This window comes from Schistocerca piceifrons, chromosome 1, assembly GCF_021461385.2.
Source record: "Schistocerca piceifrons isolate TAMUIC-IGC-003096 chromosome 1, iqSchPice1.1, whole genome shotgun sequence".
NCBI classification, from domain to species: Eukaryota; Metazoa; Arthropoda; class Insecta; order Orthoptera; family Acrididae; genus Schistocerca; species Schistocerca piceifrons.
Genome location: NC_060138.1, coordinates 457044845 through 457071591, shown reverse-complemented (window position 1 = coordinate 457071591; position 26747 = coordinate 457044845). Strand labels below are relative to the sequence as shown.

The 26747-nt window shown below is 54.0% G+C and overlaps 43 non-coding genes across 43 annotated transcripts; all 43 read left to right on the top strand.

Annotated features, from left to right (window-relative positions):
* Positions 1-355: 355 nt before the first annotated feature.
* Trnae-cuc lies at positions 356-427 on the top strand. Its single transcript has one exon. It is a non-coding gene; the product is annotated as a tRNA-Glu (tRNA).
* A 386-nt stretch (positions 428-813) lies between these two features.
* Positions 814-885, top strand: Trnah-gug. Its single transcript has one exon. It is a non-coding gene; the product is annotated as a tRNA-His (tRNA).
* Positions 886-1632: 747 nt separating this feature from the next.
* Positions 1633-1714, top strand: Trnal-uag. Its single transcript has one exon. It is a non-coding gene; the product is annotated as a tRNA-Leu (tRNA).
* A 445-nt stretch (positions 1715-2159) lies between these two features.
* On the top strand, positions 2160-2231 carry Trnae-cuc. The gene has a single exon. It is a non-coding gene; the product is annotated as a tRNA-Glu (tRNA).
* Positions 2232-2617: 386 nt separating this feature from the next.
* Positions 2618-2689, top strand: Trnah-gug. The gene has a single exon. It is a non-coding gene; the product is annotated as a tRNA-His (tRNA).
* Positions 2690-3436: 747 nt separating this feature from the next.
* Positions 3437-3518, top strand: Trnal-uag. Its single transcript has one exon. It is a non-coding gene; the product is annotated as a tRNA-Leu (tRNA).
* A 445-nt stretch (positions 3519-3963) lies between these two features.
* Trnae-cuc lies at positions 3964-4035 on the top strand. Its single transcript has one exon. It is a non-coding gene; the product is annotated as a tRNA-Glu (tRNA).
* A 378-nt stretch (positions 4036-4413) lies between these two features.
* Positions 4414-4485, top strand: Trnah-gug. The gene has a single exon. It is a non-coding gene; the product is annotated as a tRNA-His (tRNA).
* A 747-nt stretch (positions 4486-5232) lies between these two features.
* Trnal-uag lies at positions 5233-5314 on the top strand. The gene has a single exon. It is a non-coding gene; the product is annotated as a tRNA-Leu (tRNA).
* Positions 5315-5759: 445 nt separating this feature from the next.
* Trnae-cuc lies at positions 5760-5831 on the top strand. The gene has a single exon. It is a non-coding gene; the product is annotated as a tRNA-Glu (tRNA).
* A 386-nt stretch (positions 5832-6217) lies between these two features.
* Positions 6218-6289, top strand: Trnah-gug. Its single transcript has one exon. It is a non-coding gene; the product is annotated as a tRNA-His (tRNA).
* A 747-nt stretch (positions 6290-7036) lies between these two features.
* On the top strand, positions 7037-7118 carry Trnal-uag. Its single transcript has one exon. It is a non-coding gene; the product is annotated as a tRNA-Leu (tRNA).
* Positions 7119-7563: 445 nt separating this feature from the next.
* Trnae-cuc lies at positions 7564-7635 on the top strand. The gene has a single exon. It is a non-coding gene; the product is annotated as a tRNA-Glu (tRNA).
* Positions 7636-8021: 386 nt separating this feature from the next.
* On the top strand, positions 8022-8093 carry Trnah-gug. The gene has a single exon. It is a non-coding gene; the product is annotated as a tRNA-His (tRNA).
* A 747-nt stretch (positions 8094-8840) lies between these two features.
* On the top strand, positions 8841-8922 carry Trnal-uag. The gene has a single exon. It is a non-coding gene; the product is annotated as a tRNA-Leu (tRNA).
* Positions 8923-9367: 445 nt separating this feature from the next.
* Positions 9368-9439, top strand: Trnae-cuc. Its single transcript has one exon. It is a non-coding gene; the product is annotated as a tRNA-Glu (tRNA).
* Positions 9440-9825: 386 nt separating this feature from the next.
* On the top strand, positions 9826-9897 carry Trnah-gug. Its single transcript has one exon. It is a non-coding gene; the product is annotated as a tRNA-His (tRNA).
* A 747-nt stretch (positions 9898-10644) lies between these two features.
* Trnal-uag lies at positions 10645-10726 on the top strand. The gene has a single exon. It is a non-coding gene; the product is annotated as a tRNA-Leu (tRNA).
* Positions 10727-11171: 445 nt separating this feature from the next.
* Positions 11172-11243, top strand: Trnae-cuc. Its single transcript has one exon. It is a non-coding gene; the product is annotated as a tRNA-Glu (tRNA).
* A 386-nt stretch (positions 11244-11629) lies between these two features.
* Trnah-gug lies at positions 11630-11701 on the top strand. The gene has a single exon. It is a non-coding gene; the product is annotated as a tRNA-His (tRNA).
* Positions 11702-12448: 747 nt separating this feature from the next.
* Trnal-uag lies at positions 12449-12530 on the top strand. The gene has a single exon. It is a non-coding gene; the product is annotated as a tRNA-Leu (tRNA).
* A 445-nt stretch (positions 12531-12975) lies between these two features.
* Positions 12976-13047, top strand: Trnae-cuc. The gene has a single exon. It is a non-coding gene; the product is annotated as a tRNA-Glu (tRNA).
* Positions 13048-13433: 386 nt separating this feature from the next.
* Positions 13434-13505, top strand: Trnah-gug. The gene has a single exon. It is a non-coding gene; the product is annotated as a tRNA-His (tRNA).
* A 747-nt stretch (positions 13506-14252) lies between these two features.
* On the top strand, positions 14253-14334 carry Trnal-uag. The gene has a single exon. It is a non-coding gene; the product is annotated as a tRNA-Leu (tRNA).
* Positions 14335-14779: 445 nt separating this feature from the next.
* Positions 14780-14851, top strand: Trnae-cuc. Its single transcript has one exon. It is a non-coding gene; the product is annotated as a tRNA-Glu (tRNA).
* A 386-nt stretch (positions 14852-15237) lies between these two features.
* Positions 15238-15309, top strand: Trnah-gug. Its single transcript has one exon. It is a non-coding gene; the product is annotated as a tRNA-His (tRNA).
* A 747-nt stretch (positions 15310-16056) lies between these two features.
* On the top strand, positions 16057-16138 carry Trnal-uag. The gene has a single exon. It is a non-coding gene; the product is annotated as a tRNA-Leu (tRNA).
* A 903-nt stretch (positions 16139-17041) lies between these two features.
* Trnah-gug lies at positions 17042-17113 on the top strand. The gene has a single exon. It is a non-coding gene; the product is annotated as a tRNA-His (tRNA).
* Positions 17114-17860: 747 nt separating this feature from the next.
* On the top strand, positions 17861-17942 carry Trnal-uag. Its single transcript has one exon. It is a non-coding gene; the product is annotated as a tRNA-Leu (tRNA).
* Positions 17943-18387: 445 nt separating this feature from the next.
* Positions 18388-18459, top strand: Trnae-cuc. Its single transcript has one exon. It is a non-coding gene; the product is annotated as a tRNA-Glu (tRNA).
* A 386-nt stretch (positions 18460-18845) lies between these two features.
* On the top strand, positions 18846-18917 carry Trnah-gug. Its single transcript has one exon. It is a non-coding gene; the product is annotated as a tRNA-His (tRNA).
* Positions 18918-19664: 747 nt separating this feature from the next.
* Positions 19665-19746, top strand: Trnal-uag. Its single transcript has one exon. It is a non-coding gene; the product is annotated as a tRNA-Leu (tRNA).
* A 445-nt stretch (positions 19747-20191) lies between these two features.
* Trnae-cuc lies at positions 20192-20263 on the top strand. Its single transcript has one exon. It is a non-coding gene; the product is annotated as a tRNA-Glu (tRNA).
* A 386-nt stretch (positions 20264-20649) lies between these two features.
* Positions 20650-20721, top strand: Trnah-gug. The gene has a single exon. It is a non-coding gene; the product is annotated as a tRNA-His (tRNA).
* Positions 20722-21468: 747 nt separating this feature from the next.
* On the top strand, positions 21469-21550 carry Trnal-uag. Its single transcript has one exon. It is a non-coding gene; the product is annotated as a tRNA-Leu (tRNA).
* Positions 21551-21995: 445 nt separating this feature from the next.
* Trnae-cuc lies at positions 21996-22067 on the top strand. Its single transcript has one exon. It is a non-coding gene; the product is annotated as a tRNA-Glu (tRNA).
* Positions 22068-22453: 386 nt separating this feature from the next.
* Trnah-gug lies at positions 22454-22525 on the top strand. Its single transcript has one exon. It is a non-coding gene; the product is annotated as a tRNA-His (tRNA).
* A 747-nt stretch (positions 22526-23272) lies between these two features.
* On the top strand, positions 23273-23354 carry Trnal-uag. Its single transcript has one exon. It is a non-coding gene; the product is annotated as a tRNA-Leu (tRNA).
* Positions 23355-23799: 445 nt separating this feature from the next.
* On the top strand, positions 23800-23871 carry Trnae-cuc. The gene has a single exon. It is a non-coding gene; the product is annotated as a tRNA-Glu (tRNA).
* Positions 23872-24257: 386 nt separating this feature from the next.
* Positions 24258-24329, top strand: Trnah-gug. Its single transcript has one exon. It is a non-coding gene; the product is annotated as a tRNA-His (tRNA).
* Positions 24330-25076: 747 nt separating this feature from the next.
* Trnal-uag lies at positions 25077-25158 on the top strand. The gene has a single exon. It is a non-coding gene; the product is annotated as a tRNA-Leu (tRNA).
* Positions 25159-25603: 445 nt separating this feature from the next.
* Positions 25604-25675, top strand: Trnae-cuc. Its single transcript has one exon. It is a non-coding gene; the product is annotated as a tRNA-Glu (tRNA).
* Positions 25676-26061: 386 nt separating this feature from the next.
* Trnah-gug lies at positions 26062-26133 on the top strand. Its single transcript has one exon. It is a non-coding gene; the product is annotated as a tRNA-His (tRNA).
* Positions 26134-26747: the final 614 nt, after the last annotated feature.

Below are 26747 nucleotides of genomic sequence, written 5' to 3'. Positions count from 1 at the left end.
CCGAGCGGTCTAAGGCGCTGGTTTCAGGCACCATTCTCTTCGGAGGCGTGGGTTCCAATCCCACAGCTGCCGAACGTGTAATGTTTCCTGTGTCGAAGGCAGATGCACTCATTGCCCGCAAAGGAAACAACACAACAACGCGTGAGCGTCTGCTTGGTGAATTGTCGTAGAACAGTGCGTGGTGCAACGACAGGATTTGTAGGCACCTTTTGCTCTCATCATTGCTGGCGTTCGTCTCCACGAAATGCGTCCGGAGCACGCCGTTCTATAACGCGAGAGAGTGGATTTTTTACAGTTGTCGTCACTTAACCGTGGGCGGCTGCTGCGTTCGCTGGAAAGAGCACTTCCGTCGTTATCCGGTTTGGTCTAGTGGCTAGGATACCTGGCTCTCAACGAGGAGGCCCGGGTTCGATTCCCGGTACCGGACTTGCGCGTTTTTCTTGCTCCTCCTATGCGACTTGTCTCGACTTTGCTCGACTGACGCTACGCTGACGCGTGCAGAAAGCTACGTTAAGTATGACTCGTGGCAACACCTGACGGCGAGAGAGATGCGGCGTCTATCCACTTGTTATCGAGCCACATACCGGTACCTGTAGTCAAGAGGCTTGGAGGACTGCAAGACATTGCCACGGAGGTGAATGCAGCTAACCACTGTAGTTAGAGTCCTGACAGCGCAGGCACGTTCATTTGCTCGTATACATGTGATGGAGACCGTGTCTGACACTGCTGTGGCGTACACCTTGGCATAGGCTTTGCTGGGTATCGCCACTTGCATTGCAGCCAGCTGCCTTCGCGGGCGCCTCCGTGGCCATGGCCGTGATCGTCTAGTGGTTAGGACATTGCGTTGTGGCCGCAATAACCCAGGTTCGAATCCTGGTCACGGCAATTTTGAAAGTTTTGCCTTGCTGCCGTTGCAATGGCGAGTACTCGAAATGACAGTACTCTCTTGATTTTTTCACTCGTGTTCCGCAGGCCGCAGTTAGCACTACCACTTCATCCCCAACACGTAATGTCGCCTCCCAGAGCGCAGACGTCCGCTGCTCTCTGTAGTCGAAAAGGGCAGTCGTTTGAAGTGCGATGGATGAGCAGCCAGTCGCAGCAGAACAGGAAGCTGTGGCGTGCACTGTTTCTACAAATGCTAGGAACACTGGCGCACCAAGCAGCGCATGTAGCGTGGCCGAGCGCTTTAAGGCGCTGGTTTAAGCCACCAGTCTCTCTGTAGGCGCGGTTTCGAATCCCGTAGCTGCCGGGGGTTTTGATGTGATCGCGTTAACCTGCCGCTTTTCCTTCAAGTGTAACCTCCTTGAGCTCACATATGTTTGATACATGGAGCATTCTAACTCCGTCTGACAGTTACAGCTACGATACTTTAGTGGTTAAGGAAAGCCCAGGTTCGAAACCTGGTCACGGCACGAAAACGTCTCTTGACGCTGTCTCCTTAACTGCGACAGCTACAGACAAGTGGCGTCGCTACCATACGGCGGGCACGGCTTTTTCTTGCGTTGGATGGCCTAAAGAGACGCTTCCAGTGGGAGAGCAGTGGAAATACATGGCACGGCGATTGCCAAGATACTTCCATTTCGAAGTGATCTTTGTAGTACAAACGAAACGTTTTGCCGCTGCTTGTCCAACGGTAACGTGGCCGAGCGGTCTAAGGCGCTGGTTTTAGGCACCAGTCTCTCCGGAGGCGTGGGTTCGAATCCCACCGTTGCCACTTTTTACGTCTCATTTTTGTGCCGTTGCGGTGTGTCCTCGTGGGGTAGGACGCAGCTCTTGTGACGCGCGTGTTGTGTAGGTAGCGTGGCCGAGCGGTCTAAGGCGCTGGTTTCAGGCACCATTCTCTTCGGAGGCGTGGGTTCCAATCCCACAGCTGCCGAACGTGTAATGTTTCCTGTGTCGAAGGCAGATGCACTCATTGCCCGCAAAGGAAACAACACAACAACGCGTGAGCGTCTGCTTGGTGAATTGTCGTAGAACAGTGCGTGGTGCAACGACAGGATTTGTAGGCACCTTTTGCTCTCATCATTGCTGGCGTTCGTCTCCACGAAATGCGTCCGGAGCACGCCGTTCTATAACGCGAGAGAGTGGATTTTTTACAGTTGTCGTCAGTTAACCGTGGGCGGCTGCTGCGTTCGCTGGAAAGAGCACTTCCGTCGTTATCCGGTTTGGTCTAGTGGCTAGGATACCTGGCTCTCAACGAGGAGGCCCGGGTTCGATTCCCGGTACCGGACTTGCGCGTTTTTCTTGCTCCTCCTATGCGACTTGTCTCGACTTTGCTCGACTGACGCTACGCTGACGCGTGCAGAAAGCTACGTTAAGTATGACTCGCGGCAACACCTGACGGCGAGAGAGATGCGGCGTCTATCCACTTGTTATCGAGCCACATACCGGTACCTGTAGTCAAGAGGCTTGGAGGACTGCAAGACATTGCCACGGAGGTGAATGCAGCTAACCACTGTAGTTAGAGTCCTGACAGCGCAGGCACGTTCATTTGCTCGTATACATGTGATGGAGACCGTGTCTGACACTGCTGTGGCGTACACCTTGGCCTAGGCTTTGCTGGGTATCGCCACTTGCATTGCAGCCAGCTGCCTTCGCGGGCGCCTCCGTGGCCATGGCCGTGATCGTCTAGTGGTTAGGACATTGCGTTGTGGCCGCAATAACCCAGGTTCGAATCCTGGTCACGGCAATTTTGAAAGTTTTGCCTTGCTGCCGTTGCAATGGCGAGTACTCGAAATGACAGTACTCTCTTGATTTTTTCACTCGTGTTCCGCAGGCCGCAGTTAGCACTACCACTTCATCCCCAACACGTAATGTCGCCTCCCAGAGCGCAGACGTCCGCTGCTCTCTGTAGTCGAAAAGGGCAGTCGTTTGAAGTGCGATGGATGAGCAGCCAGTCGCAGCAGAACAGGAAGCTGTGGCGTGCACTGTTTCTACAAATGCTAGGAACACTGGCGCACCAAGCAGCGCATGTAGCGTGGCCGAGCGCTTTAAGGCGCTGGTTTAAGGCACCAGTCTCTCTGTAGGCGCGGTTTCGAATCCCGTAGCTGCCGGGGGTTTTGATGTGATCGCGTTAACCTGCCGCTTTTCCTTCAAGTGTAACCTCCTTGAGCTCACATATGTTTGATACATGGAGCATTCTAACTCCGTCTGACAGTTACAGCTACGATACTTTAGTGGTTAAGGAAAGCCCAGGTTCGAAACCTGGTCACGGCACGAAAACGTCTCTTGACGCTGTCTCCTTAACTGCGACAGCTACAGACAAGTGGCGTCGCTACCATACGGCGGGCACGGCTTTTTCTTGCGTTGGATGGCCTAAAGAGACGCTTCCAGTGGGAGAGCAGTGGAAATACATGGCACGGCGATTGCCAAGATACTTCCATTTCGAAGTGATCTTTGTAGTACAAACGAAACGTTTTGCCGCTGCTGATCCAACGGTAACGTGGCCGAGCGGTCTAAGGCGCTGGTTTTAGGCACCAGTCTCTCCGGAGGCGTGGGTTCGAATCCCACCGTTGCCACTTTTTACGTCTCATTTTTGTGCCGTTGCGGTGTGTTCTCGTGGGGTAGGACGCAGCTCTTGTGACGCGCGTGTTGTGTAGGTAGCGTGGCCGAGCGGTCTAAGGCGCTGGTTTCAGGCACCATTCTCTTCGGAGGCGTGGGTTCCAATCCCACAGCTGCCGAACGTGTAATGTTTCCTGTGTCGAAGGCAGATGCACTCATTGCCCGCAAAGGAAACAACACAACAACGCGTGAGCGTCTGCTTGGTGAATTGTCGTAGAACAGTGCGTGGTGCAACGACAGGATTTGTAGGCACCTTTTGCTCTCATCATTGCTGGCGTTCGTCTCCACGAAATGCGTCCGGAGCACGCCGTTCTATAACGCGAGAGAGTGGATTTTTTACAGTTGTCGTCACTTAACCGTGGGCGGCTGCTGCGTTCGCTGGAAAGAGCACTTCCGTCGTTATCCGGTTTGGTCTAGTGGCTAGGATACCTGGCTCTCAACGAGGAGGCCCGGGTTCGATTCCCGGTACCGGACTTGCGCGTTTTTCTTGCTCCTCCTATGCGACTTGTCTCGACTTTGCTCGACTGACGCTACGCTGACGCGTGCAGAAAGCTACGTTAAGTATGACTCGCGGCAACACCTGACGGCGAGAGAGATGCGGCGTCTATCCACTTGTTATCGAGCCACATACCGGTACCTGTAGTCAAGAGGCTTGGAGGACATTGCCACGGAGGTGAATGCAGCTAACCACTGTAGTTAGAGTCCTGACAGCGCAGGCACGTTCATTTGCTCGTATACATGTGATGGAGACCGTGTCTGACACTGCTGTGGCGTACACCTTGGCATAGGCTTTGCTGGGTATCGCCACTTGCATTGCAGCCAGCTGCCTTCGCGGGCGCCTCCGTGGCCATGGCCGTGATCGTCTAGTGGTTAGGACATTGCGTTGTGGCCGCAATAACCCAGGTTCGAATCCTGGTCACGGCAATTTTGAAAGTTTTGCCTTGCTGCCGTTGCAATGGCGAGTACTCGAAATGACAGTACTCTCTTGATTTTTTCACTCGTGTTCCGCAGGCCGCAGTTAGCACTACCACTTCATCCCCAACACGTAATGTCGCCTCCCAGAGCGCAGACGTCCGCTGCTCTCTGTAGTCGAAAAGGGCAGTCGTTTGAAGTGCGATGGATGAGCAGCCAGTCGCAGCAGAACAGGAAGCTGTGGCGTGCACTGTTTCTACAAATGCTAGGAACACTGGCGCACCAAGCAGCGCATGTAGCGTGGCCGAGCGCTTTAAGGCGCTGGTTTAAGCCACCAGTCTCTCTGTAGGCGCGGTTTCGAATCCCGTAGCTGCCGGGGGTTTTGATGTGATCGCGTTAACCTGCCGCTTTTCCTTCAAGTGTAACCTCCTTGAGCTCACATATGTTTGATACATGGAGCATTCTAACTCCGTCTGACAGTTACAGCTACGATACTTTAGTGGTTAAGGAAAGCCCAGGTTCGAAACCTGGTCACGGCACGAAAACGTCTCTTGACGCTGTCTCCTTAACTGCGACAGCTACAGACAAGTGGCGTCGCTACCATACGGCGGGCACGGCTTTTTCTTGCGTTGGATGGCCTAAAGAGACGCTTCCAGTGGGAGAGCAGTGGAAATACATGGCACGGCGATTGCCAAGATACTTCCATTTCGAAGTGATCTTTGTAGTACAAACGAAACGTTTTGCCGCTGCTTGTCCAACGGTAACGTGGCCGAGCGGTCTAAGGCGCTGGTTTTAGGCACCAGTCTCTCCGGAGGCGTGGGTTCGAATCCCACCGTTGCCACTTTTTACGTCTCATTTTTGTGCCGTTGCGGTGTGTCCTCGTGGGGTAGGACGCAGCTCTTGTGACGCGCGTGTTGTGTAGGTAGCGTGGCCGAGCGGTCTAAGGCGCTGGTTTCAGGCACCATTCTCTTCGGAGGCGTGGGTTCCAATCCCACAGCTGCCGAACGTGTAATGTTTCCTGTGTCGAAGGCAGATGCACTCATTGCCCGCAAAGGAAACAACACAACAACGCGTGAGCGTCTGCTTGGTGAATTGTCGTAGAACAGTGCGTGGTGCAACGACAGGATTTGTAGGCACCTTTTGCTCTCATCATTGCTGGCGTTCGTCTCCACGAAATGCGTCCGGAGCACGCCGTTCTATAACGCGAGAGAGTGGATTTTTTACAGTTGTCGTCAGTTAACCGTGGGCGGCTGCTGCGTTCGCTGGAAAGAGCACTTCCGTCGTTATCCGGTTTGGTCTAGTGGCTAGGATACCTGGCTCTCAACGAGGAGGCCCGGGTTCGATTCCCGGTACCGGACTTGCGCGTTTTTCTTGCTCCTCCTATGCGACTTGTCTCGACTTTGCTCGACTGACGCTACGCTGACGCGTGCAGAAAGCTACGTTAAGTATGACTCGCGGCAACACCTGACGGCGAGAGAGATGCGGCGTCTATCCACTTGTTATCGAGCCACATACCGGTACCTGTAGTCAAGAGGCTTGGAGGACTGCAAGACATTGCCACGGAGGTGAATGCAGCTAACCACTGTAGTTAGAGTCCTGACAGCGCAGGCACGTTCATTTGCTCGTATACATGTGATGGAGACCGTGTCTGACACTGCTGTGGCGTACACCTTGGCCTAGGCTTTGCTGGGTATCGCCACTTGCATTGCAGCCAGCTGCCTTCGCGGGCGCCTCCGTGGCCATGGCCGTGATCGTCTAGTGGTTAGGACATTGCGTTGTGGCCGCAATAACCCAGGTTCGAATCCTGGTCACGGCAATTTTGAAAGTTTTGCCTTGCTGCCGTTGCAATGGCGAGTACTCGAAATGACAGTACTCTCTTGATTTTTTCACTCGTGTTCCGCAGGCCGCAGTTAGCACTACCACTTCATCCCCAACACGTAATGTCGCCTCCCAGAGCGCAGACGTCCGCTGCTCTCTGTAGTCGAAAAGGGCAGTCGTTTGAAGTGCGATGGATGAGCAGCCAGTCGCAGCAGAACAGGAAGCTGTGGCGTGCACTGTTTCTACAAATGCTAGGAACACTGGCGCACCAAGCAGCGCATGTAGCGTGGCCGAGCGCTTTAAGGCGCTGGTTTAAGGCACCAGTCTCTCTGTAGGCGCGGTTTCGAATCCCGTAGCTGCCGGGGGTTTTGATGTGATCGCGTTAACCTGCCGCTTTTCCTTCAAGTGTAACCTCCTTGAGCTCACATATGTTTGATACATGGAGCATTCTAACTCCGTCTGACAGTTACAGCTACGATACTTTAGTGGTTAAGGAAAGCCCAGGTTCGAAACCTGGTCACGGCACGAAAACGTCTCTTGACGCTGTCTCCTTAACTGCGACAGCTACAGACAAGTGGCGTCGCTACCATACGGCGGGCACGGCTTTTTCTTGCGTTGGATGGCCTAAAGAGACGCTTCCAGTGGGAGAGCAGTGGAAATACATGGCACGGCGATTGCCAAGATACTTCCATTTCGAAGTGATCTTTGTAGTACAAACGAAACGTTTTGCCGCTGCTGATCCAACGGTAACGTGGCCGAGCGGTCTAAGGCGCTGGTTTTAGGCACCAGTCTCTCCGGAGGCGTGGGTTCGAATCCCACCGTTGCCACTTTTTACGTCTCATTTTTGTGCCGTTGCGGTGTGTTCTCGTGGGGTAGGACGCAGCTCTTGTGACGCGCGTGTTGTGTAGGTAGCGTGGCCGAGCGGTCTAAGGCGCTGGTTTCAGGCACCATTCTCTTCGGAGGCGTGGGTTCCAATCCCACAGCTGCCGAACGTGTAATGTTTCCTGTGTCGAAGGCAGATGCACTCATTGCCCGCAAAGGAAACAACACAACAACGCGTGAGCGTCTGCTTGGTGAATTGTCGTAGAACAGTGCGTGGTGCAACGACAGGATTTGTAGGCACCTTTTGCTCTCATCATTGCTGGCGTTCGTCTCCACGAAATGCGTCCGGAGCACGCCGTTCTATAACGCGAGAGAGTGGATTTTTTACAGTTGTCGTCACTTAACCGTGGGCGGCTGCTGCGTTCGCTGGAAAGAGCACTTCCGTCGTTATCCGGTTTGGTCTAGTGGCTAGGATACCTGGCTCTCAACGAGGAGGCCCGGGTTCGATTCCCGGTACCGGACTTGCGCGTTTTTCTTGCTCCTCCTATGCGACTTGTCTCGACTTTGCTCGACTGACGCTACGCTGACGCGTGCAGAAAGCTACGTTAAGTATGACTCGTGGCAACACCTGACGGCGAGAGAGATGCGGCGTCTATCCACTTGTTATCGAGCCACATACCGGTACCTGTAGTCAAGAGGCTTGGAGGACTGCAAGACATTGCCACGGAGGTGAATGCAGCTAACCACTGTAGTTAGAGTCCTGACAGCGCAGGCACGTTCATTTGCTCGTATACATGTGATGGAGACCGTGTCTGACACTGCTGTGGCGTACACCTTGGCATAGGCTTTGCTGGGTATCGCCACTTGCATTGCAGCCAGCTGCCTTCGCGGGCGCCTCCGTGGCCATGGCCGTGATCGTCTAGTGGTTAGGACATTGCGTTGTGGCCGCAATAACCCAGGTTCGAATCCTGGTCACGGCAATTTTGAAAGTTTTGCCTTGCTGCCGTTGCAATGGCGAGTACTCGAAATGACAGTACTCTCTTGATTTTTTCACTCGTGTTCCGCAGGCCGCAGTTAGCACTACCACTTCATCCCCAACACGTAATGTCGCCTCCCAGAGCGCAGACGTCCGCTGCTCTCTGTAGTCGAAAAGGGCAGTCGTTTGAAGTGCGATGGATGAGCAGCCAGTCGCAGCAGAACAGGAAGCTGTGGCGTGCACTGTTTCTACAAATGCTAGGAACACTGGCGCACCAAGCAGCGCATGTAGCGTGGCCGAGCGCTTTAAGGCGCTGGTTTAAGGCACCAGTCTCTCTGTAGGCGCGGTTTCGAATCCCGTAGCTGCCGGGGGTTTTGATGTGATCGCGTTAACCTGCCGCTTTTCCTTCAAGTGTAACCTCCTTGAGCTCACATATGTTTGATACATGGAGCATTCTAACTCCGTCTGACAGTTACAGCTACGATACTTTAGTGGTTAAGGAAAGCCCAGATTCGAAACCTGGTCACGGCACGAAAACGTCTCTTGACGCTGTCTCCTTAACTGCGACAGCTACAGACAAGTGGCGTCGCTACCATACGGCGGGCACGGCTTTTTCTTGCGTTGGATGGCCTAAAGAGACGCTTCCAGTGGGAGAGCAGTGGAAATACATGGCACGGCGATTGCCAAGATACTTCCATTTCGAAGTGATCTTTGTAGTACAAACGAAACGTTTTGCCGCTGCCGGTCCAACGGTAACGTGGCCGAGCGGTCTAAGGCGCTGGTTTTAGGCACCAGTCTCTCCGGAGGCGTGGGTTCGAATCCCACCGTTGCCACTTTTTACGTCTCATTTTTGTGCCGTTGCGGTGTGTCCTCGTGGGGTAGGACGCAGCTCTTGTGACGCGCGTGTTGTGTAGGTAGCGTGGCCGAGCGGTCTAAGGCGCTGGTTTCAGGCACCATTCTCTTCGGAGGCGTGGGTTCCAATCCCACAGCTGCCGAACGTGTAATGTTTCCTGTGTCGAAGGCAGATGCACTCATTGCCCGCAAAGGAAACAACACAACAACGCGTGAGCGTCTGCTTGGTGAATTGTCGTAGAACAGTGCGTGGTGCAACGACAGGATTTGTAGGCACCTTTTGCTCTCATCATTGCTGGCGTTCGTCTCCACGAAATGCGTCCGGAGCACGCCGTTCTATAACGCGAGAGAGTGGATTTTTTACAGTTGTCGTCACTTAACCGTGGGCGGCTGCTGCGTTCGCTGGAAAGAGCACTTCCGTCGTTATCCGGTTTGGTCTAGTGGCTAGGATACCTGGCTCTCAACGAGGAGGCCCGGGTTCGATTCCCGGTACCGGACTTGCGCGTTTTTCTTGCTCCTCCTATGCGACTTGTCTCGACTTTGCTCGACTGACGCTACGCTGACGCGTGCAGAAAGCTACGTTAAGTATGACTCGCGGCAACACCTGACGGCGAGAGAGATGCGGCGTCTATCCACTTGTTATCGAGCCACATACCGGTACCTGTAGTCAAGAGGCTTGGAGGACTGCAAGACATTGCCACGGAGGTGAATGCAGCTAACCACTGTAGTTAGAGTCCTGACAGCGCAGGCACGTTCATTTGCTCGTATACATGTGATGGAGACCGTGTCTGACACTGCTGTGGCGTACACCTTGGCCTAGGCTTTGCTGGGTATCGCCACTTGCATTGCAGCCAGCTGCCTTCGCGGGCGCCTCCGTGGCCATGGCCGTGATCGTCTAGTGGTTAGGACATTGCGTTGTGGCCGCAATAACCCAGGTTCGAATCCTGGTCACGGCAATTTTGAAAGTTTTGCCTTGCTGCCGTTGCAATGGCGAGTACTCGAAATGACAGTACTCTCTTGATTTTTTCACTCGTGTTCCGCAGGCCGCAGTTAGCACTACCACTTCATCCCCAACACGTAATGTCGCCTCCCAGAGCGCAGACGTCCGCTGCTCTCTGTAGTCGAAAAGGGCAGTCGTTTGAAGTGCGATGGATGAGCAGCCAGTCGCAGCAGAACAGGAAGCTGTGGCGTGCACTGTTTCTACAAATGCTAGGAACACTGGCGCACCAAGCAGCGCATGTAGCGTGGCCGAGCGCTTTAAGGCGCTGGTTTAAGGCACCAGTCTCTCTGTAGGCGCGGTTTCGAATCCCGTAGCTGCCGGGGGTTTTGATGTGATCGCGTTAACCTGCCGCTTTTCCTTCAAGTGTAACCTCCTTGAGCTCACATATGTTTGATACATGGAGCATTCTAACTCCGTCTGACAGTTACAGCTACGATACTTTAGTGGTTAAGGAAAGCCCAGGTTCGAAACCTGGTCACGGCACGAAAACGTCTCTTGACGCTGTCTCCTTAACTGCGACAGCTACAGACAAGTGGCGTCGCTACCATACGGCGGGCACGGCTTTTTCTTGCGTTGGATGGCCTAAAGAGACGCTTCCAGTGGGAGAGCAGTGGAAATACATGGCACGGCGATTGCCAAGATACTTCCATTTCGAAGTGATCTTTGTAGTACAAACGAAACGTTTTGCCGCTGCCGGTCCAACGGTAACGTGGCCGAGCGGTCTAAGGCGCTGGTTTTAGGCACCAGTCTCTCCGGAGGCGTGGGTTCGAATCCCACCGTTGCCACTTTTTACGTCTCATTTTTGTGCCGTTGCGGTGTGTCCTCGTGGGGTAGGACGCAGCTCTTGTGACGCGCGTGTTGTGTAGGTAGCGTGGCCGAGCGGTCTAAGGCGCTGGTTTCAGGCACCATTCTCTTCGGAGGCGTGGGTTCCAATCCCACAGCTGCCGAACGTGTAATGTTTCCTGTGTCGAAGGCAGATGCACTCATTGCCCGCAAAGGAAACAACACAACAACGCGTGAGCGTCTGCTTGGTGAATTGTCGTAGAACAGTGCGTGGTGCAACGACAGGATTTGTAGGCACCTTTTGCTCTCATCATTGCTGGCGTTCGTCTCCACGAAATGCGTCCGGAGCACGCCGTTCTATAACGCGAGAGAGTGGATTTTTTACAGTTGTCGTCAGTTAACCGTGGGCGGCTGCTGCGTTCGCTGGAAAGAGCACTTCCGTCGTTATCCGGTTTGGTCTAGTGGCTAGGATACCTGGCTCTCAACGAGGAGGCCCGGGTTCGATTCCCGGTACCGGACTTGCGCGTTTTTCTTGCTCCTCCTATGCGACTTGTCTCGACTTTGCTCGACTGACGCTACGCTGACGCGTGCAGAAAGCTACGTTAAGTATGACTCGCGGCAACACCTGACGGCGAGAGAGATGCGGCGTCTATCCACTTGTTATCGAGCCACATACCGGTACCTGTAGTCAAGAGGCTTGGAGGACTGCAAGACATTGCCACGGAGGTGAATGCAGCTAACCACTGTAGTTAGAGTCCTGACAGCGCAGGCACGTTCATTTGCTCGTATACATGTGATGGAGACCGTGTCTGACACTGCTGTGGCGTACACCTTGGCATAGGCTTTGCTGGGTATCGCCACTTGCATTGCAGCCAGCTGCCTTCGCGGGCGCCTCCGTGGCCATGGCCGTGATCGTCTAGTGGTTAGGACATTGCGTTGTGGCCGCAATAACCCAGGTTCGAATCCTGGTCACGGCAATTTTGAAAGTTTTGCCTTGCTGCCGTTGCAATGGCGAGTACTCGAAATGACAGTACTCTCTTGATTTTTTCACTCGTGTTCCGCAGGCCGCAGTTAGCACTACCACTTCATCCCCAACACGTAATGTCGCCTCCCAGAGCGCAGACGTCCGCTGCTGTCTGTAGTCGAAAAGGGCAGTCGTTTGAAGTGCGATGGATGAGCAGCCAGTCGCAGCAGAACAGGAAGCTGTGGCGTGCACTGTTTCTACAAATGCTAGGAACACTGGCGCACCAAGCAGCGCATGTAGCGTGGCCGAGCGCTTTAAGGCGCTGGTTTAAGGCACCAGTCTCTCTGTAGGCGCGGTTTCGAATCCCGTAGCTGCCGGGGGTTTTGATGTGATCGCGTTAACCTGCCGCTTTTCCTTCAAGTGTAACCTCCTTGAGCTCACATATGTTTGATACATGGAGCATTCTAACTCCGTCTGACAGTTACAGCTACGATACTTTAGTGGTTAAGGAAAGCCCAGGTTCGAAACCTGGTCACGGCACGAAAACGTCTCTTGACGCTGTCTCCTTAACTGCGACAGCTACAGACAAGTGGCGTCGCTACCATACGGCGGGCACGGCTTTTTCTTGCGTTGGATGGCCTAAAGAGACGCTTCCAGTGGGAGAGCAGTGGAAATACATGGCACGGCGATTGCCAAGATACTTCCATTTCGAAGTGATCTTTGTAGTACAAACGAAACGTTTTGCCGCTGCTGATCCAACGGTAACGTGGCCGAGCGGTCTAAGGCGCTGGTTTTAGGCACCAGTCTCTCCGGAGGCGTGGGTTCGAATCCCACCGTTGCCACTTTTTACGTCTCATTTTTGTGCCGTTGCGGTGTGTCCTCGTGGGGTAGGACGCAGCTCTTGTGACGCGCGTGTTGTGTAGGTAGCGTGGCCGAGCGGTCTAAGGCGCTGGTTTCAGGCACCATTCTCTTCGGAGGCGTGGGTTCCAATCCCACAGCTGCCGAACGTGTAATGTTTCCTGTGTCGAAGGCAGATGCACTCATTGCCCGCAAAGGAAACAACACAACAACGCGTGAGCGTCTGCTTGGTGAATTGTCGTAGAACAGTGCGTGGTGCAACGACAGGATTTGTAGGCACCTTTTGCTCTCATCATTGCTGGCGTTCGTCTCCACGAAATGCGTCCGGAGCACGCCGTTCTATAACGCGAGAGAGTGGATTTTTTACAGTTGTCGTCACTTAACCGTGGGCGGCTGCTGCGTTCGCTGGAAAGAGCACTTCCGTCGTTATCCGGTTTGGTCTAGTGGCTAGGATACCTGGCTCTCAACGAGGAGGCCCGGGTTCGATTCCCGGTACCGGACTTGCGCGTTTTTCTTGCTCCTCCTATGCGACTTGTCTCGACTTTGCTCGACTGACGCTACGCTGACGCGTGCAGAAAGCTACGTTAAGTATGACTCGCGGCAACACCTGACGGCGAGAGAGATGCGGCGTCTATCCACTTGTTATCGAGCCACATACCGGTACCTGTAGTCAAGAGGCTTGGAGGACTGCAAGACATTGCCACGGAGGTGAATGCAGCTAACCACTGTAGTTAGAGTCCTGACAGCGCAGGCACGTTCATTTGCTCGTATACATGTGATGGAGACCGTGTCTGACACTGCTGTGGCGTACACCTTGGCCTAGGCTTTGCTGGGTATCGCCACTTGCATTGCAGCCAGCTGCCTTCGCGGGCGCCTCCGTGGCCATGGCCGTGATCGTCTAGTGGTTAGGACATTGCGTTGTGGCCGCAATAACCCAGGTTCGAATCCTGGTCACGGCAATTTTGAAAGTTTTGCCTTGCTGCCGTTGCAATGGCGAGTACTCGAAATGACAGTACTCTCTTGATTTTTTCACTCGTGTTCCGCAGGCCGCAGTTAGCACTACCACTTCATCCCCAACACGTAATGTCGCCTCCCAGAGCGCAGACGTCCGCTGCTCTCTGTAGTCGAAAAGGGCAGTCGTTTGAAGTGCGATGGATGAGCAGCCAGTCGCAGCAGAACAGGAAGCTGTGGCGTGCACTGTTTCTACAAATGCTAGGAACACTGGCGCACCAAGCAGCGCATGTAGCGTGGCCGAGCGCTTTAAGGCGCTGGTTTAAGGCACCAGTCTCTCTGTAGGCGCGGTTTCGAATCCCGTAGCTGCCGGGGGTTTTGATGTGATCGCGTTAACCTGCCGCTTTTCCTTCAAGTGTAACCTCCTTGAGCTCACATATGTTTGATACATGGAGCATTCTAACTCCGTCTGACAGTTACAGCTACGATACTTTAGTGGTTAAGGAAAGCCCAGGTTCGAAACCTGGTCACGGCACGAAAACGTCTCTTGACGCTGTCTCCTTAACTGCGACAGCTACAGACAAGTGGCGTCGCTACCATACGGCGGGCACGGCTTTTTCTTGCGTTGGATGGCCTAAAGAGACGCTTCCAGTGGGAGAGCAGTGGAAATACATGGCACGGCGATTGCCAAGATACTTCCATTTCGAAGTGATCTTTGTAGTACAAACGAAACGTTTTGCCGCTGCCGGTCCAACGGTAACGTGGCCGAGCGGTCTAAGGCGCTGGTTTTAGGCACCAGTCTCTCCGGAGGCGTGGGTTCGAATCCCACCGTTGCCACTTTTTACGTCTCATTTTTGTGCCGTTGCGGTGTGTCCTCGTGGGGTAGGACGCAGCTCTTGTGACGCGCGTGTTGTGTAGGTAGCGTGGCCGAGCGGTCTAAGGCGCTGGTTTCAGGCACCATTCTCTTCGGAGGCGTGGGTTCCAATCCCACAGCTGCCGAACGTGTAATGTTTCCTGTGTCGAAGGCAGATGCACTCATTGCCCGCAAAGGAAACAACACAACAACGCGTGAGCGTCTGCTTGGTGAATTGTCGTAGAACAGTGCGTGGTGCAACGACAGGATTTGTAGGCACCTTTTGCTCTCATCATTGCTGGCGTTCGTCTCCACGAAATGCGTCCGGAGCACGCCGTTCTATAACGCGAGAGAGTGGATTTTTTACAGTTGTCGTCAGTTAACCGTGGGCGGCTGCTGCGTTCGCTGGAAAGAGCACTTCCGTCGTTATCCGGTTTGGTCTAGTGGCTAGGATACCTGGCTCTCAACGAGGAGGCCCGGGTTCGATTCCCGGTACCGGACTTGCGCGTTTTTCTTGCTCCTCCTATGCGACTTGTCTCGACTTTGCTCGACTGACGCTACGCTGACGCGTGCAGAAAGCTACGTTAAGTATGACTCGCGGCAACACCTGACGGCGAGAGAGATGCGGCGTCTATCCACTTGTTATCGAGCCACATACCGGTACCTGTAGTCAAGAGGCTTGGAGGACTGCAAGACATTGCCACGGAGGTGAATGCAGCTAACCACTGTAGTTAGAGTCCTGACAGCGCAGGCACGTTCATTTGCTCGTATACATGTGATGGAGACCGTGTCTGACACTGCTGTGGCGTACACCTTGGCATAGGCTTTGCTGGGTATCGCCACTTGCATTGCAGCCAGCTGCCTTCGCGGGCGCCTCCGTGGCCATGGCCGTGATCGTCTAGTGGTTAGGACATTGCGTTGTGGCCGCAATAACCCAGGTTCGAATCCTGGTCACGGCAATTTTGAAAGTTTTGCCTTGCTGCCGTTGCAATGGCGAGTACTCGAAATGACAGTACTCTCTTGATTTTTTCACTCGTGTTCCGCAGGCCGCAGTTAGCACTACCACTTCATCCCCAACACGTAATGTCGCCTCCCAGAGCGCAGACGTCCGCTGCTCTCTGTAGTCGAAAAGGGCAGTCGTTTGAAGTGCGATGGATGAGCAGCCAGTCGCAGCAGAACAGGAAGCTGTGGCGTGCACTGTTTCTACAAATGCTAGGAACACTGGCGCACCAAGCAGCGCATGTAGCGTGGCCGAGCGCTTTAAGGCGCTGGTTTAAGGCACCAGTCTCTCTGTAGGCGCGGTTTCGAATCCCGTAGCTGCCGGGGGTTTTGATGTGATCGCGTTAACCTGCCGCTTTTCCTTCAAGTGTAACCTCCTTGAGCTCACATATGTTTGATACATGGAGCATTCTAACTCCGTCTGACAGTTACAGCTACGATACTTTAGTGGTTAAGGAAAGCCCAGGTTCGAAACCTGGTCACGGCACGAAAACGTCTCTTGACGCTGTCTCCTTAACTGCGACAGCTACAGACAAGTGGCGTCGCTACCATACGGCGGGCACGGCTTTTTCTTGCGTTGGATGGCCTAAAGAGACGCTTCCAGTGGGAGAGCAGTGGAAATACATGGCACGGCGATTGCCAAGATACTTCCATTTCGAAGTGATCTTTGTAGTACAAACGAAACGTTTTGCCGCTGCTGATCCAACGGTAACGTGGCCGAGCGGTCTAAGGCGCTGGTTTTAGGCACCAGTCTCTCCGGAGGCGTGGGTTCGAATCCCACCGTTGCCACTTTTTACGTCTCATTTTTGTGCCGTTGCGGTGTGTCCTCGTGGGGTAGGACGCAGCTCTTGTGACGCGCGTGTTGTGTAGGTAGCGTGGCCGAGCGGTCTAAGGCGCTGGTTTCAGGCACCATTCTCTTCGGAGGCGTGGGTTCCAATCCCACAGCTGCCGAACGTGTAATGTTTCCTGTGTCGAAGGCAGATGCACTCATTGCCCGCAAAGGAAACAACACAACAACGCGTGAGCGTCTGCTTGGTGAATTGTCGTAGAACAGTGCGTGGTGCAACGACAGGATTTGTAGGCACCTTTTGCTCTCATCATTGCTGGCGTTCGTCTCCACGAAATGCGTCCGGAGCACGCCGTTCTATAACGCGAGAGAGTGGATTTTTTACAGTTGTCGTCACTTAACCGTGGGCGGCTGCTGCGTTCGCTGGAAAGAGCACTTCCGTCGTTATCCGGTTTGGTCTAGTGGCTAGGATACCTGACTCTCAACGAGGAGGCCCGGGTTCGATTCCCGGTACCGGACTTGCGCGTTTTTCTTGCTCCTCCTATGCGACTTGTCTCGACTTTGCTCGACTGACGCTACGCTGACGCGTGCAGAAAGCTACGTTAAGTATGACTCGCGGCAACACCTGACGGCGAGAGAGATGCGGCGTCTATCCACTTGTTATCGAGCCACATACCGGTACCTGTAGTCAAGAGGCTTGGAGGACTGCAAGACATTGCCACGGAGGTGAATGCAGCTAACCACTGTAGTTAGAGTCCTGACAGCGCAGGCACGTTCATTTGCTCGTATACATGTGATGGAGACCGTGTCTGACACTGCTGTGGCGTACACCTTGGCCTAGGCTTTGCTGGGTATCGCCACTTGCATTGCAGCCAGCTGCCTTCGCGGGCGCCTCCGTGGCCATGGCCGTGATCGTCTAGTGGTTAGGACATTGCGTTGTGGCCGCAATAACCCAGGTTCGAATCCTGGTCACGGCAATTTTGAAAGTTTTGCCTTGCTGCCGTTGCAATGGCGAGTACTCGAAATGACAGTACTCTCTTGATTTTTTCACTCGTGTTCCGCAGGCCGCAGTTAGCACTACCACTTCATCCCCAACACGTAATGTCGCCTCCCAGAGCGCAGACGTCCGCTGCTCTCTGTAGTCGAAAAGGGCAGTCGTTTGAAGTGCGATGGATGAGCAGCCAGTCGCAGCAGAACAGGAAGCTGTGGCGTGCACTGTTTCTACAAATGCTAGGAACACTGGCGCACCAAGCAGCGCATGTAGCGTGGCCGAGCGCTTTAAGGCGCTGGTTTAAGGCACCAGTCTCTCTGTAGGCGCGGTTTCGAATCCCGTAGCTGCCGGGGGTTTTGATGTGATCGCGTTAACCTGCCGCTTTTCCTTCAAGTGTAACCTCCTTGAGCTCACATATGTTTGATACATGGAGCATTCTAACTCCGTCTGACAGTTACAGCTACGATACTTTAGTGGTTAAGGAAAGCCCAGGTTCGAAACCTGGTCACGGCACGAAAACGTCTCTTGACGCTGTCTCCTTAACTGCGACAGCTACAGACAAGTGGCGTCGCTACCATACGGCGGGCACGGCTTTTTCTTGCGTTGGATGGCCTAAAGAGACGCTTCCAGTGGGAGAGCAGTGGAAATACATGGCACGGCGATTGCCAAGATACTTCCATTTCGAAGTGATCTTTGTAGTACAAACGAAACGTTTTGCCGCTGCTGATCCAACGGTAACGTGGCCGAGCGGTCTAAGGCGCTGGTTTTAGGCACCAGTCTCTCCGGAGGCGTGGGTTCGAATCCCACCGTTGCCACTTTTTACGTCTCATTTTTGTGCCGTTGCGGTGTGTTCTCGTGGGGTAGGACGCAGCTCTTGTGACGCGCGTGTTGTGTAGGTAGCGTGGCCGAGCGGTCTAAGGCGCTGGTTTCAGGCACCATTCTCTTCGGAGGCGTGGGTTCCAATCCCACAGCTGCCGAACGTGTAATGTTTCCTGTGTCGAAGGCAGATGCACTCATTGCCCGCAAAGGAAACAACACAACAACGCGTGAGCGTCTGCTTGGTGAATTGTCGTAGAACAGTGCGTGGTGCAACGACAGGATTTGTAGGCACCTTTTGCTCTCATCATTGCTGGCGTTCGTCTCCACGAAATGCGTCCGGAGCACGCCGTTCTATAACGCGAGAGAGTGGTTTTTTTACAGTTGTCGTCACTTAACCGTGGGCGGCTGCTGCGTTCGCTGGAAAGAGCACTTCCGTCGTTATCCGGTTTGGTCTAGTGGCTAGGATACCTGGCTCTCAACGAGGAGGCCCGGGTTCGATTCCCGGTACCGGACTTGCGCGTTTTTCTTGCTCCTCCTATGCGACTTGTCTCGACTTTGCTCGACTGACGCTACGCTGACGCGTGCAGAAAGCTACGTTAAGTATGACTCGTGGCAACACCTGACGGCGAGAGAGATGCGGCGTCTATCCACTTGTTATCGAGCCACATACCGGTACCTGTAGTCAAGAGGCTTGGAGGACTGCAAGACATTGCCACGGAGGTGAATGCAGCTAACCACTGTAGTTAGAGTCCTGACAGCGCAGGCACGTTCATTTGCTCGTATACATGTGATGGAGACCGTGTCTGACACTGCTGTGGCGTACACCTTGGCATAGGCTTTGCTGGGTATCGCCACTTGCATTGCAGCCAGCTGCCTTCGCGGGCGCCTCCGTGGCCATGGCCGTGATCGTCTAGTGGTTAGGACATTGCGTTGTGGCCGCAATAACCCAGGTTCGAATCCTGGTCACGGCAATTTTGAAAGTTTTGCCTTGCTGCCGTTGCAATGGCGAGTACTCGAAATGACAGTACTCTCTTGATTTTTTCACTCGTGTTCCGCAGGCCGCAGTTAGCACTACCACTTCATCCCCAACACGTAATGTCGCCTCCCAGAGCGCAGACGTCCGCTGCTCTCTGTAGTCGAAAAGGGCAGTCGTTTGAAGTGCGATGGATGAGCAGCCAGTCGCAGCAGAACAGGAAGCTGTGGCGTGCACTGTTTCTACAAATGCTAGGAACACTGGCGCACCAAGCAGCGCATGTAGCGTGGCCGAGCGCTTTAAGGCGCTGGTTTAAGGCACCAGTCTCTCTGTAGGCGCGGTTTCGAATCCCGTAGCTGCCGGGGGTTTTGATGTGATCGCGTTAACCTGCCGCTTTTCCTTCAAGTGTAACCTCCTTGAGCTCACATATGTTTGATGCATGGAGCATTCTAACTCCGTCTGACAGTTACAGCTACGATACTTTAGTGGTTAAGGAAAGCCCAGGTTCGAAACCTGGTCACGGCACGAAAACGTCTCTTGACGCTGTCTCCTTAACTGCGACAGCTACAGACAAGTGGCGTCGCTACCATACGGCGGGCACGGCTTTTTCTTGCGTTGGATGGCCTAAAGAGACGCTTCCAGTGGGAGAGCAGTGGAAATACATGGCACGGCGATTGCCAAGATACTTCCATTTCGAAGTGATCTTTGTAGTACAAACGAAACGTTTTGCCGCTGCTGGTCCAACGGTAACGTGGCCGAGCGGTCTAAGGCGCTGGTTTTAGGCACCAGTCTCTCCGGAGGCGTGGGTTCGAATCCCACCGTTGCCACTTTTTACGTCTCATTTTTGTGCCGTTGCGGTGTGTCCTCGTGGGGTAGGACGCAGCTCTTGTGACGCGCGTGTTGTGTAGGTAGCGTGGCCGAGCGGTCTAAGGCGCTGGTTTCAGGCACCATTCTCTTCGGAGGCGTGGGTTCCAATCCCACAGCTGCCGAACGTGTAATGTTTCCTGTGTCGAAGGCAGATGCACTCATTGCCCGCAAAGGAAACAACACAACAACGCGTGAGCGTCTGCTTGGTGAATTGTCGTAGAACAGTGCGTGGTGCAACGACAGGATTTGTAGGCACCTTTTGCTCTCATCATTGCTGGCGTTCGTCTCCACGAAATGCGTCCGGAGCACGCCGTTCTATAACGCGAGAGAGTGGTTTTTTTACAGTTGTCGTCACTTAACCGTGGGCGGCTGCTGCGTTCGCTGGAAAGAGCACTTCCGTCGTTATCCGGTTTGGTCTAGTGGCTAGGATACCTGGCTCTCAACGAGGAGGCCCGGGTTCGATTCCCGGTACCGGACTTGCGCGTTTTTCTTGCTCCTCCTATGCGACTTGTCTCGACTTTGCTCGACTGACGCTACGCTGACGCGTGCAGAAAGCTACGTTAAGTATGACTCGCGGCAACACCTGACGGCGAGAGAGATGCGGCGTCTATCCACTTGTTATCGAGCCACATACCGGTACCTGTAGTCAAGAGGCTTGGAGGACTGCAAGACATTGCCACGGAGGTGAATGCAGCTAACCACTGTAGTTAGAGTCCTGACAGCGCAGGCACGTTCATTTGCTCGTATACATGTGATGGAGACCGTGTCTGACACTGCTGTGGCGTACACCTTGGCCTAGGCTTTGCTGGGTATCGCCACTTGCATTGCAGCCAGCTGCCTTCGCGGGCGCCTCCGTGGCCATGGCCGTGATCGTCTAGTGGTTAGGACATTGCGTTGTGGCCGCAATAACCCAGGTTCGAATCCTGGTCACGGCAATTTTGAAAGTTTTGCCTTGCTGCCGTTGCAATGGCGAGTACTCGAAATGACAGTACTCTCTTGATTTTTTCACTCGTGTTCCGCAGGCCGCAGTTAGCACTACCACTTCATCCCCAACACGTAATGTCGCCTCCCAGAGCGCAGACGTCCGCTGCTCTCTGTAGTCGAAAAGGGCAGTCGTTTGAAGTGCGATGGATGAGCAGCCAGTCGCAGCAGAACAGGAAGCTGTGGCGTGCACTGTTTCTACAAATGCTAGGAACACTGGCGCACCAAGCAGCGCATGTAGCGTGGCCGAGCGCTTTAAGGCGCTGGTTTAAGGCACCAGTCTCTCTGTAGGCGCGGTTTCGAATCCCGTAGCTGCCGGGGGTTTTGATGTGATCGCGTTAACCTGCCGCTTTTCCTTCAAGTGTAACCTCCTTGAGCTCACATATGTTTGATACATGGAGCATTCTAACTCCGTCTGACAGTTACAGCTACGATACTTTAGTGGTTAAGGAAAGCCCAGGTTCGAAACCTGGTCACGGCACGAAAACGTCTCTTGACGCTGTCTCCTTAACTGCGACAGCTACAGACAAGTGGCGTCGCTACCATACGGCGGGCACGGCTTTTTCTTGCGTTGGATGGCCTAAAGAGACGCTTCCAGTGGGAGAGCAGTGGAAATACATGGCACGGCGATTGCCAAGATACTTCCATTTCGAAGTGATCTTTGTAGTACAAACGAAACGTTTTGCCGCTGCTGGTCCAACGGTAACGTGGCCGAGCGGTCTAAGGCGCTGGTTTTAGGCACCAGTCTCTCCGGAGGCGTGGGTTCGAATCCCACCGTTGCCACTTTTTACGTCTCATTTTTGTGCCGTTGCGGTGTGTTCTCGTGGGGTAGGACGCAGCTCTTGTGACGCGCGTGTTGTGTAGGTAGCGTGGCCGAGCGGTCTAAGGCGCTGGTTTCAGGCACCATTCTCTTCGGAGGCGTGGGTTCCAATCCCACAGCTGCCGAACGTGTAATGTTTCCTGTGTCGAAGGCAGATGCACTCATTGCCCGCAAAGGAAACAACACAACAACGCGTGAGCGTCTGCTTGGTGAATTGTCGTAGAACAGTGCGTGGTGCAACGACAGGATTTGTAGGCACCTTTTGCTCTCATCATTGCTGGCGTTCGTCTCCACGAAATGCGTCCGGAGCACGCCGTTCTATAACGCGAGAGAGTGGTTTTTTTACAGTTGTCGTCACTTAACCGTGGGCGGCTGCTGCGTTCGCTGGAAAGAGCACTTCCGTCGTTATCCGGTTTGGTCTAGTGGCTAGGATACCTGGCTCTCAACGAGGAGGCCCGGGTTCGATTCCCGGTACCGGACTTGCGCGTTTTTCTTGCTCCTCCTATGCGACTTGTCTCGACTTTGCTCGACTGACGCTACGCTGACGCGTGCAGAAAGCTACGTTAAGTATGACTCGTGGCAACACCTGACGGCGAGAGAGATGCGGCGTCTATCCACTTGTTATCGAGCCACATACCGGTACCTGTAGTCAAGAGGCTTGGAGGACTGCAAGACATTGCCACGGAGGTGAATGCAGCTAACCACTGTAGTTAGAGTCCTGACAGCGCAGGCACGTTCATTTGCTCGTATACATGTGATGGAGACCGTGTCTGACACTGCTGTGGCGTACACCTTGGCATAGGCTTTGCTGGGTATCGCCACTTGCATTGCAGCCAGCTGCCTTCGCGGGCGCCTCCGTGGCCATGGCCGTGATCGTCTAGTGGTTAGGACATTGCGTTGTGGCCGCAATAACCCAGGTTCGAATCCTCGTCACGGCAATTTTGAAAGTTTTGCCTTGCTGCCGTTGCAATGGCGAGTACTCGAAATGACAGTACTCTCTTGATTTTTTCACTCGTGTTCCGCAGGCCGCAGTTAGCACTACCACTTCATCCCCAACACGTAATGTCGCCTCCCAGAGCGCAGACGTCCGCTGCTCTCTGTAGTCGAAAAGGGCAGTCGTTTGAAGTGCGATGGATGAGCAGCCAGTCGCAGCAGAACAGGAAGCTGTGGCGTGCACTGTTTCTACAAATGCTAGGAACACTGGCGCACCAAGCAGCGCATGTAGCGTGGCCGAGCGCTTTAAGGCGCTGGTTTAAGGCACCAGTCTCTCTGTAGGCGCGGTTTCGAATCCCGTAGCTGCCGGGGGTTTTGATGTGATCGCGTTAACCTGCCGCTTTTCCTTCAAGTGTAACCTCCTTGAGCTCACATATGTTTGATGCATGGAGCATTCTAACTCCGTCTGACAGTTACAGCTACGATACTTTAGTGGTTAAGGAAAGCCCAGGTTCGAAACCTGGTCACGGCACGAAAACGTCTCTTGACGCTGTCTCCTTAACTGCGACAGCTACAGACAAGTGGCGTCGCTACCATACGGCGGGCACGGCTTTTTCTTGCGTTGGATGGCCTAAAGAGACGCTTCCAGTGGGAGAGCAGTGGAAATACATGGCACGGCGATTGCCAAGATACTTCCATTTCGAAGTGATCTTTGTAGTACAAACGAAACGTTTTGCCGCTGCTGGTCCAACGGTAACGTGGCCGAGCGGTCTAAGGCGCTGGTTTTAGGCACCAGTCTCTCCGGAGGCGTGGGTTCGAATCCCACCGTTGCCACTTTTTACGTCTCATTTTTGTGCCGTTGCGGTGTGTCCTCGTGGGGTAGGACGCAGCTCTTGTGACGCGCGTGTTGTGTAGGTAGCGTGGCCGAGCGGTCTAAGGCGCTGGTTTCAGGCACCATTCTCTTCGGAGGCGTGGGTTCCAATCCCACAGCTGCCGAACGTGTAATGTTTCCTGTGTCGAAGGCAGATGCACTCATTGCCCGCAAAGGAAACAACACAACAACGCGTGAGCGTCTGCTTGGTGAATTGTCGTAGAACAGTGCGTGGTGCAACGACAGGATTTGTAGGCACCTTTTGCTCTCATCATTGCTGGCGTTCGTCTCCACGAAATGCGTCCGGAGCACGCCGTTCTATAACGCGAGAGAGTGGTTTTTTTACAGTTGTCGTCACTTAACCGTGGGCGGCTGCTGCGTTCGCTGGAAAGAGCACTTCCGTCGTTATCCGGTTTGGTCTAGTGGCTAGGATACCTGGCTCTCAACGAGGAGGCCCGGGTTCGATTCCCGGTACCGGACTTGCGCGTTTTTCTTGCTCCTCCTATGCGACTTGTCTCGACTTTGCTCGACTGACGCTACGCTGACGCGTGCAGAAAGCTACGTTAAGTATGACTCGTGGCAACACCTGACGGCGAGAGAGATGCGGCGTCTATCCACTTGTTATCGAGCCACATACCGGTACCTGTAGTCAAGAGGCTTGGAGGACTGCAAGACATTGCCACGGAGGTGAATGCAGCTAACCACTGTAGTTAGAGTCCTGACAGCGCAGGCACGTTCATTTGCTCGTATACATGTGATGGAGACCGTGTCTGACACTGCTGTGGCGTACACCTTGGCATAGGCTTTGCTGGGTATCGCCACTTGCATTGCAGCCAGCTGCCTTCGCGGGCGCCTCCGTGGCCATGGCCGTGATCGTCTAGTGGTTAGGACATTGCGTTGTGGCCGCAATAACCCAGGTTCGAATCCTGGTCACGGCAATTTTGAAAGTTTTGCCTTGCTGCCGTTGCAATGGCGAGTACTCGAAATGACAGTACTCTCTTGATTTTTTCACTCGTGTTCCGCAGGCCGCAGTTAGCACTACCACTTCATCCCCAACACGTAATGTCGCCTCCCAGAGCGCAGACGTCCGCTGCTCTCTGTAGTCGAAAAGGGCAGTCGTTTGAAGTGCGATGGATGAGCAGCCAGTCGCAGCAGAACAGGAAGCTGTGGCGTGCACTGTTTCTACAAATGCTAGGAACACTGGCGCACCAAGCAGCGCATGTAGCGTGGCCGAGCGCTTTAAGGCGCTGGTTTAAGGCACCAGTCTCTCTGTAGGCGCGGTTTCGAATCCCGTAGCTGCCGGGGGTTTTGATGTGATCGCGTTAACCTGCCGCTTTTCCTTCAAGTGTAACCTCCTTGAGCTCACATATGTTTGATGCATGGAGCATTCTAACTCCGTCTGACAGTTACAGCTACGATACTTTAGTGGTTAAGGAAAGCCCAGGTTCGAAACCTGGTCACGGCACGAAAACGTCTCTTGACGCTGTCTCCTTAACTGCGACAGCTACAGACAAGTGGCGTCGCTACCATACGGCGGGCACGGCTTTTTCTTGCGTTGGATGGCCTAAAGAGACGCTTCCAGTCCGAGAGCAGTGGAAATACATGGCACGGCGATTGCCAAGATACTTCCATTTCGAAGTGATCTTTGTAGTACAAACGAAACGTTTTGCCGCTGCTGATCCAACGGTAACGTGGCCGAGCGGTCTAAGGCGCTGGTTTTAGGCACCAGTCTCTCCGGAGGCGTGGGTTCGAATCCCACCGTTGCCACTTTTTACGTCTCATTTTTGTGCCGTTGCGGTGTGTTCTCGTGGGGTAGGACGCAGCTCTTGTGACGCGCGTGTTGTGTAGGTAGCGTGGCCGAGCGGTCTAAGGCGCTGGTTTCAGGCACCATTCTCTTCGGAGGCGTGGGTTCCAATCCCACAGCTGCCGAACGTGTAATGTTTCCTGTGTCGAAGGCAGATGCACTCATTGCCCGCAAAGGAAACAACACAACAACGCGTGAGCGTCTGCTTGGTGAATTGTCGTAGAACAGTGCGTGGTGCAACGACAGGATTTGTAGGCACCTTTTGCTCTCATCATTGCTGGCGTTCGTCTCCACGAAATGCGTCCGGAGCACGCCGTTCTATAACGCGAGAGAGTGGTTTTTTTACAGTTGTCGTCACTTAACCGTGGGCGGCTGCTGCGTTCGCTGGAAAGAGCACTTCCGTCGTTATCCGGTTTGGTCTAGTGGCTAGGATACCTGGCTCTCAACGAGGAGGCCCGGGTTCGATTCCCGGTACCGGACTTGCGCGTTTTTCTTGCTCCTCCTATGCGACTTGTCTCGACTTTGCTCGACTGACGCTACGCTGACGCGTGCAGAAAGCTACGTTAAGTATGACTCGTGGCAACACCTGACGGCGAGAGAGATGCGGCGTCTATCCACTTGTTATCGAGCCACATACCGGTACCTGTAGTCAAGAGGCTTGGAGGACTGCAAGACATTGCCACGGAGGTGAATGCAGCTAACCACTGTAGTTAGAGTCCTGACAGCGCAGGCACGTTCATTTGCTCGTATACATGTGATGGAGACCGTGTCTGACACTGCTGTGGCGTACACCTTGGCATAGGCTTTGCTGGGTATCGCCACTTGCATTGCAGCCAGCTGCCTTCGCGGGCGCCTCCGTGGCCATGGCCGTGATCGTCTAGTGGTTAGGACATTGCGTTGTGGCCGCAATAACCCAGGTTCGAATCCTGGTCACGGCAATTTTGAAAGTTTTGCCTTGCTGCCGTTGCAATGGCGAGTACTCGAAATGACAGTACTCTCTTGATTTTTTCACTCGTGTTCCGCAGGCCGCAGTTAGCACTACCACTTCATCCCCAACACGTAATGTCGCCTCCCAGAGCGCAGACGTCCGCTGCTCTCTGTAGTCGAAAAGGGCAGTCGTTTGAAGTGCGATGGATGAGCAGCCAGTCGCAGCAGAACAGGAAGCTGTGGCGTGCACTGTTTCTACAAATGCTAGGAACACTGGCGCACCAAGCAGCGCATGTAGCGTGGCCGAGCGCTTTAAGGCGCTGGTTTAAGGCACCAGTCTCTCTGTAGGCGCGGTTTCGAATCCCGTAGCTGCCGGGGGTTTTGATGTGATCGCGTTAACCTGCCGCTTTTCCTTCAAGTGTAACCTCCTTGAGCTCACATATGTTTGATGCATGGAGCATTCTAACTCCGTCTGACAGTTACAGCTACGATACTTTAGTGGTTAAGGAAAGCCCAGGTTCGAAACCTGGTCACGGCACGAAAACGTCTCTTGACGCTGTCTCCTTAACTGCGACAGCTACAGACAAGTGGCGTCGCTACCATACGGCGGGCACGGCTTTTTCTT